The sequence below is a fragment of the Macrobrachium nipponense genome, chromosome 4 (genome assembly GCF_015104395.2).
Source record: "Macrobrachium nipponense isolate FS-2020 chromosome 4, ASM1510439v2, whole genome shotgun sequence".
Taxonomy (NCBI): domain Eukaryota; kingdom Metazoa; phylum Arthropoda; class Malacostraca; order Decapoda; family Palaemonidae; genus Macrobrachium; species Macrobrachium nipponense.
In genome coordinates this window covers 146984566-146992820 of record NC_061100.1, presented here as the reverse complement: position 1 = coordinate 146992820, position 8255 = coordinate 146984566, and the positions used below count along the sequence as shown (strand labels likewise).

Here is an 8255-nt window from a genome sequence, read left to right as displayed (position 1 = left end):
AAAAATTGTTTTAAAAAATTTGCATAATATCTTGTGATTGGTGTAAAAATGTAAAAAGAAAATATAATTTTATCTTGCGAGCGATATAAAAAACGATAAACAAAAATGTACCCTTTTTTCTTGCGAGTCATATAAAGAATGATAAACAAAATTTACCATTTTATTTTGCAAGAGATAGAAAAATAAAAGAAAATTACTGTTTTATCTCCTTGTCGAATATAAAATATAATATTACAAAAACTTACAACTCTACATTCTGGTCAAATGAAAAATGAACATTATTATATCATTTTAAAACTCCTATTTTCGACTGAAAGAAAAAATAAGCGGTAGGAAAAATTCGCCAACTAACATTCTCCCAAAGCTAAGAAAAGAAGAAGAGGAAAAAAAAAATAAAGTGACTGTAAAGTAAACTATTCAAGGAAGCATTTGGTGTGACTGAACACCTGGCATTTAAAACCACAGACTCCCTTTCTCAACCATTTTTATCTCAGTCTGAAGAAATTACGAGAACCGGATAAAAGCTTAATAAAACGGTCAAAACAGCTTGCCGCTGGGAAGTGAGGGAGCTGTCGATTTTGTATAAATTATCTAAATGGAAAACGAAGATAAAGAACAGATATAAATGTGCATCTCTAGATACGATTATACATACATATACATATATATATATATATATATATATATATATATATATATATATATACACACACATACATACGAAATTTTCTGTGTAATGTCTTACGATTATACATATATAGTATATATATACATATAGTATATACATACACACATTTATGTGTATATATATACACATATACATATATTATGTACAATCATAAGACAATACACAGAATTTTGTGTATATGTATATATGAATAAACATCATAAGCAAACGAAAAAGTATTTCTTACACACACTTTGTGTTGCACTTCCAGGCCGGGCAATGACTCGTTGCATCGGAGGCTTTGTCGGTCAAGTAATGCTTCCGTTACCGACCGCTGTTTCCGGCCTTCAAGAACCACGCAAGAGTTTCCACGCCCAGTTTGACTTTCGTCTAGCGAGACCATTGCCACTGCTTTTGCATTCGACTTCCCAATTCTTGCCTCAGCTATTCCGTTTTCTGTTGTTTTGTATTATTTTTATCATTTTGAAATTAGGATTAGCTATAGTAGATTCACATCAACCGTGCATTTGATGTCTAGGCCAGTCCCTTACGACGTTCCTAATTGGCTGTTGATAAACCAATCACAGGGCCTGAAACTCTCAGTCTCTCTCGGATGTATGTTCCACCTCTCCTGAAAGAAGTATATCTCAGGAGAAGTGGAACATAAATCCTACCCATGTGAACTCTCGAGAGAGACTAAGAGTTTCCAGTCCTGTGAGTGGCTTATCAACAGCCAATCAGGAGCGTCGTAAGGGACTGGCCTAGACATCAAATGCACGGGTGATGTGAATCTACTATAGAACTGATAATGGGAGAAAGAAAGGAAGGTAAAGTTTGGTGCGATGTGACATCGTACAGTACATAACTTAGTCTGGTCAGTTTCTTGAAAAGGTGACCGTTAATGAGTGCTTCATGCAGAATGCATACATGAAACCGGAATGGAAGCAGTTTTAAAATCAGCCCCTCAAAAGATAAAAAGTATCTAAATGATGATATATATATATATATATATATATATATATATATATATATATTATATATATATAATATAAGTAAAATATCCTCTCTCTCTCTCTCTCTCTCTCTCTCTCTCTCTCTCTATATATATATTATATATATATAAAATTATATATATATATATATATATATTATATATATATATATATATATATATATATATATATATATATATATTATATTATAACTATATATATATATATATATTCATATATATACTGTTTGTCTGTTTGTATGGTGTTTTTACATTGCATGGAAAACACTGGGTATTCAGCAACGGGACCAACGGCTTTAAGTGACTTCCGAACCACGTCCGAGAGTGAACTTTTACTATATATATACATACTTATATATATATATATATATATATATATATATATATATATATATTTATGTGTGTGTGTGTGTGTCGTGTGTGTGTGTGTCTGTGTTTCAATTTTATCCGATACATTTTGTAGTTACATTTTACACGAAGGAGTGCAATTTTATTTTGTTAAGTTTTGTGGAGGGAAGGGAGGTTTTACCCCACTCAAATTTCTGACATTATTTCCTACTTTTATCTTTTGTACATTCCCTTCCTAGAATGGTTCCTATCTTATCCTCCAGTTTCATTAGTCCTTTTCTTTTTTTGTCATCTTCCTTTGATATATTTATCATTTAGTTTTACATGTTTTCTTACGTCAGTTCAATGTTATCATTATAATATATAATATATATGTATAATATATAAATATATATATATATATATATAGTATATATATATATGTAAGTGTGTGTATGTATATAGTCTTCTTCTTTTTTCCTGATGTATCTTACAACTTCTATAAAAAATTCCCTGGAAAAATGAGAGATGCAGTAACACGTGCGCTGGATATGCAATGGCATGACACCACCAACTTACTGAATGTATGAGTAGCATGGCACACATCATCGACTGCACGCTTTGTCCTTATAAACAGACGTTATTTGAATACGCAAGTAAGTTGCATGTTGCCAAACAAAACATTTGCTGAATCCAAGATACATCGAACGTTTGAGCGGGAATGAAACCAAATGTTTATAGATACGAATGGCATGTCACTAGCGTTTATCATATGTTTTAGTGGAGCGAGACCGAACGTTTGTTTAAGTTAAAATTTCACATCACCAGAAATCTTATTGAATGGTTTAGTAGAGTGAAACAAAAACGTTTGACTTCAAAGCGCATTTACTGAAGGCTTCACAGGAATGACACCAAACATGTGGACGTGAGACAGACAGTCATATTGCGCTGAATGTGTGATGGGTATATCACCAGACATTTACTGAATGCTTAAACGAAGTGAAATCAACAGTAGGTTGATGGCCAGATGGGTCTTACTAGCTACACCTTCTGAATGATATGGAATCTTTCCTAACGTCGCATCATGAATTTGACATCGCCAGTTATATCTTTATTAGAAAGATATAGGAGAACGTGTTAATTCGCTTGATGATTTCTTGGACAGGTCGAATGACTCCCCAGCATACCCCCACCCACACTACCAAACCCCCTTCTCTCTCTCTCTCTCTCTCTCTCTCTCTCTCTCGCTATATTATCTAGTCCCACTTATTTGAAACTTGATATCAATGTTAATGGCTTCATGGTCCGGCGACTGTTCCCATTCTATATTTCTCCCAGTTCCTTCATTTTCAGGATAGAACACTGGTTCCCAAACTTTACCATGACCTCCACCTTTATAAACCTTAAGAAAATGTACTAATTTCCAATGGCGCAGATACATTTTAAACATTAAATTGAAGATGAATCACAGAAGAGAGAGCAACAACAAGAAAAATGCTTATTAATGTTTAATAACAAGAACTGATTTAATCATGTATTTTAACTAACAGAAATCCCTAAATATAATAAAAAATTTCTTCAAAATCTTGGATCCTCCATGACCCCCAAATAAAGGCACCTGATCCCTTTGGGGGTCATGACCCGCAGTTTGGCAACCCCCTGGTACAGAGAAAAGGTATGACAATCACTTCCAAGTCGGAAACTCTTAATTATTATTATTATCTCCCTTCCCTAGACGGTTTTCCTATTCAAAAGGTAGCATACTCTGAGACACGGGAAAATCTCAGGAGCCGAACTATTGCTGCTCAGGAGACTCAGCCCGGGATGGTCTACCTCTCAGGAAAGTGTGGCCATCAAAGTTCTAACCGCCACTTTTATTATGTCAAAATCAAAATAACTTCTTTTGACTGGGGGTTTAGCTATAATATAAAACAATACTGAAGATACGATATTCAATAGAGTATCTATTACGTTAACAGACTAGAAATGGAGTATCTATTAGGTTAATAGACTAGAAATGGAGTATCTATTAGATTAATAGACTAGAAATGGAGTATCTATTAGGTTAACAGACTAGAAATGGAGTATCTATTAGGTTAATAGACTATCAATGGGTATATTAGGTTACTATACTATGAATGGAGTAACTATTAGGTTAACAGACTATCAACAGAGTATCTATTAGGTTAATAGACTGTAAATGGCGTATCTATTACGTTAATAGACTGTAAATGGCGTATCTATTACGTTAATAGAATCAATGAGTCTATTAGATCAATATGCTATGAGTGGAGCAATTATTAGGTTAACAGACAATCAATAGAGCATCCATTAGATTAATAGAAAACTATAAGTTTTATAGTAGATTTTAGTGCACACTTTCTTATCAAATATGAGTACTATGTCACTAATCAATCAGACAAGATCTGATGAGTGTATTTGGTAGGGAAAGGTGGGCGGCTGGAAATGGTTTAACTCATTGCCAGGTCCTACGCCCATGACTACTGGAAATTACGATTTTTCATGGATAAGATATATAAGATTTTGGCCAAGGGCCAAGTGCTGGTACCTATGAGATCATTCAGCGCTGAAATGCAAATTAACTGTAAGGATATTTGAAAGGTGCAGCAGGTGGAAAACCTCGCAGTTGATCTGTAAATAAATAGTTAAGGAGAGGGTGGAAAGGAAGATGGAAGAAAGCGAATATGAACAGAGGTACAGTGAAAGGAATTAAAAGGATTACAGCTAGGGGCCGCAGGGACGCTGCAAAGAACCTTCAGTAATGCCGACAGTGCACCACATGAGATGTACTGACGGCACTAACCCCCGACGGAGACGAATTTTCACGGGAAACTAATCACTCTTTTTGTGCGATGTACTTGGCTTATAAAAGCTTTTACTAACTTCAGTACACAGGCAAACGTTTGCTTGCCAAGAGAATTCGTTTGGCAAGAGATCTTCTGTCTGCAGTATTCTTTAAAGAAATAAATAAAATAACAAAGCTGTCATCAACATCTTTGAAGCTGTGCTGCTCTTCAGGTATATATGACCTCCAACAGATACGTTTTCTACTCAACATTTAAAGCAAACAACTATGTTGGCAGATCTCCGACTGGATATCAACTTCATGTCACAGGAAGAATTTACATTTCACAGATTTCCTTATGTAGAGTTATCTTTCAGTGAACGCTGGTTTGAGGCAGATAACAGAAAGTGACTGAAGTTATCCCAAACTCTGTTAACTTTACTTTGATGAAATGTGTAACGCCGTACCAATTTTTGCTTCAGAATTAAAATGGTGCCGACATCTTAAGAATATGGTTACATGTATTAAATTCATTAAATTCCTGGGGACATTAGTATGGGAAAGTGATAAAGTACAATTTCCAGCTGTAAGGTCTATCAAAAGACTTTTCTATAAGTGTCCACAGGGAACGAAAATACCACGTGTTTATTAAAAACTGGAATCACGTAAGCAGACCAAGTATTCATAATAAGACAACTTAAGTGACCATTTATGAATTAATGATTCACACAATTTTCCTTGGAAGTACGATACTTTTGCATAATTTCATTGGTCACCAACAGAAAAAAAAATCGAACGTAGAAATCGCTCCCACCAAAAATAAATAAATAAATAAATAAAATGCAGGAGAAAGCAGCATGAAAAGTGCAAACACAAAATGCAGGATAGCTATTACAAGTAGGAACCATTCAGAAATGTAGGAAAAAGTATGAAGAATGGGGAAAAGAAAAAAAAGTAAGAATCGACAGAAAATAAGGATGAATAGCAGGAAAGCATCGGAAACAGTAAGAAATAGTCGAGATGTAGTGAACTTTCTGAAAAGGAGGAAAAGTCTGGAGAACAGAAACCACAAAAAACTGGGAAAAGTATGAAAAGTAGTGAACATCCTGAAAAGTATTACAAGTATGAACGTAGTGAACCTCCTGAAAAGTATCAAAAGTATGAATAGCAGAAAGTATGAAAAGTAGTGAACCTGAAAAGCATGAAAACTGGTGAACCTCCGGAAAAGTATCAAAAGTATGAATAGCAGAAAGTATGAAAAGTAGTGAACCCCCTGAAAAGTATTTAAAGTAGTGAACAGCCAGAAAAGTATCAAAAGTATGAAGTAGTGAACCCTCTGAAAAGCACGAACAGTATTGAAATGAATAACAGAAAACCACACGAAAAGTGGGAAAAGTAAGGAAAGTAGTGAACCTCCAGAAAAGTGCGAACAGCAGGAAACCACCAGAAGAATGAATATTAGGATCGTAAAATACATGCGAGTCATTTGAAGCGGAGTTCCATCCATAGGAATTTCATCTTTAAGATGGATGGAACGGAAGACACTAGTCAGGGTATGCAACGCCATCTTTAATCCAGTCCTTTCGTTATCGATGCATCCTCCTTAAGCAAACTTTGTTCGATGATAATAATAATAATAATAATAATAATAATAACTTGGACAGATCTCCATATTTGTAACGACAACGTCACTAAAAATAATTTACCGTCATACCTAGTAGTATTATCTGAAAATGACACCATTATTGACTGGCTGATTTTTTTCCGTGACCTGGCGTCACAAAACCTATGATCGTCGACGCCGTGGTGACAGCAATAATAATAATAATAATAATAATAATAATAATAGTTATTCCACAGGCAACATATTTCTAACTGATACAAAGTAAACTAAAAACTTGTCCTTAAGAGCGGTAATTGTATCTCTTCGGTTAAACTCTCCGGTTGCTATGGAAACCAAAGGGTGCCCTTCTCTCTCTCTCTCTCTCTCTCTCTCTCTCTCTCTCTCTCTCTCTCTCTCTCTTTCAGTTACGTACCACTTTACACATCACATGCGACAAAAGAGCATAAAGTGGATATAAAACAAGGCACGAGAGGAAAAAATACCGAGCTTTGGCATTACAGCATATCTCTTTAAGGAGAGAGAGAGAGCGAGAGAGAGAGAGAGAGAGAGAGAGAGAGAGATAACGCCTCGCATTCCATGTAAGCCTGAGAGAGATGCAGATTGAGAGAGAGAGAGAGAGAGAGAGAGAGAGAGAGAGAGATGCGTTTCATATTCTCCCTAAGTTGGCAGTTGTTATGGCAAAATAAACATTTCGTCTGGGGCCTTGTTATATCGTCTGCCGAGCGAGCGAGCGAGGGAGAGAGCGAGAGCAGAGCTGGGGTGCGGGAACGCCATGTGGATTATTCCTCATTTCTTTTTCACGCACTTCTTACCTTCCTCTGAGAGAGATCTTGTTTCAGGACGAGAGCTGCTCCACTCGAAGTATTAATAGCGGATGAACGCGCACCAAGAGGTATCTTCCCCGAGCTAACGAACTGCACAGAGTATACCGAGACACTTCCATACACACAGGATACACAGAGCCAACTGAGAGCTGTTTAGAGACACTTCAGGAAAGAAAGAGAGAGAGAGAGAGAGCGTGTGAGAGAGAGAGGAGGGGACAAGCGGGCACTCCACCAACCATATTATAGCCTCAGTTGGCATCGTAATGCGCGCTCCGTTTTCTATGAACTCTGTTTTCTATTTTTTTTATTCCCTAACTATCCTAGAAATTTCATCGGGTTTGAAGTTTAACTTTTAAACTAAACTAAAACTGGATCGAGACAAGGGTTCCAAATACGAAAGGCTAACAGCTTAAAGAGAAGCAAGGGGGTCAAGATATAATACATATTAGGTAACAGAGAGAAGCAGGGGCTTCATTTCAGATTTTTGTTGGGGAAAGGGGGGGGGGGGCGGTAGCAAAGACGGTTTGGCGAGCCTAATCAGCGGGGTGGTGATGGGGGTGGGGGGTTTGATTTTGGGCTATGTTATGTGCTTTTTGAAGCCACATGAGCATGATATTTTAGCAAAAATTGTATACTCCCACTACTGTTTATCTCATCATCACTGGTGGCTAGTAGACAGACAAGGATCAAGAAACGTAATATTTCGTAGAAATTTCATATGTTTATGATTGCACATTTAAAAAGAACACATGCTGTTACTTCTTGGGGGTTGGGGGATGAGGGGGGGCAAGTCGAGGCTTCGGGGGGGGGGGGGGGCGGGGAAACTTGAGTCTTTGGCGAGGCAGTTGCCCTCCCCAGCCCACCCCCCAAATGACGCCCCTGGAAAAAAGCATGTTTAACTTCATCATACAAATCAGCCACAAAACAAATGTGAAGTATGCACCGTGTTTCAAAAATAACGACTTGTTTTTTCTTCTTTAACAATCAACAATAAG

At 36.5% G+C, this 8255-nt stretch overlaps 1 protein-coding gene across 3 annotated transcripts in view; it reads right to left on the bottom strand.

Annotated features, from left to right (window-relative positions):
• The window catches only part of LOC135211274 (carbohydrate sulfotransferase 8-like), a 114516-nt gene that overhangs the window by 50294 nt on the left and 55967 nt on the right, over nt 1-8255 (bottom strand). The window contains exon 1 of one of the 3 annotated variants that reach the window (XM_064244589.1): nt 7249-7414. The exons of the other annotated variants lie outside the window; for them this stretch is intronic. The gene's annotated coding sequence lies outside the window, so the exon portion shown is untranslated. Of the gene's footprint in view, nt 1-7248; nt 7415-8255 lie in introns of those variants that run through there. 3 annotated transcript variants of the gene reach the window in all.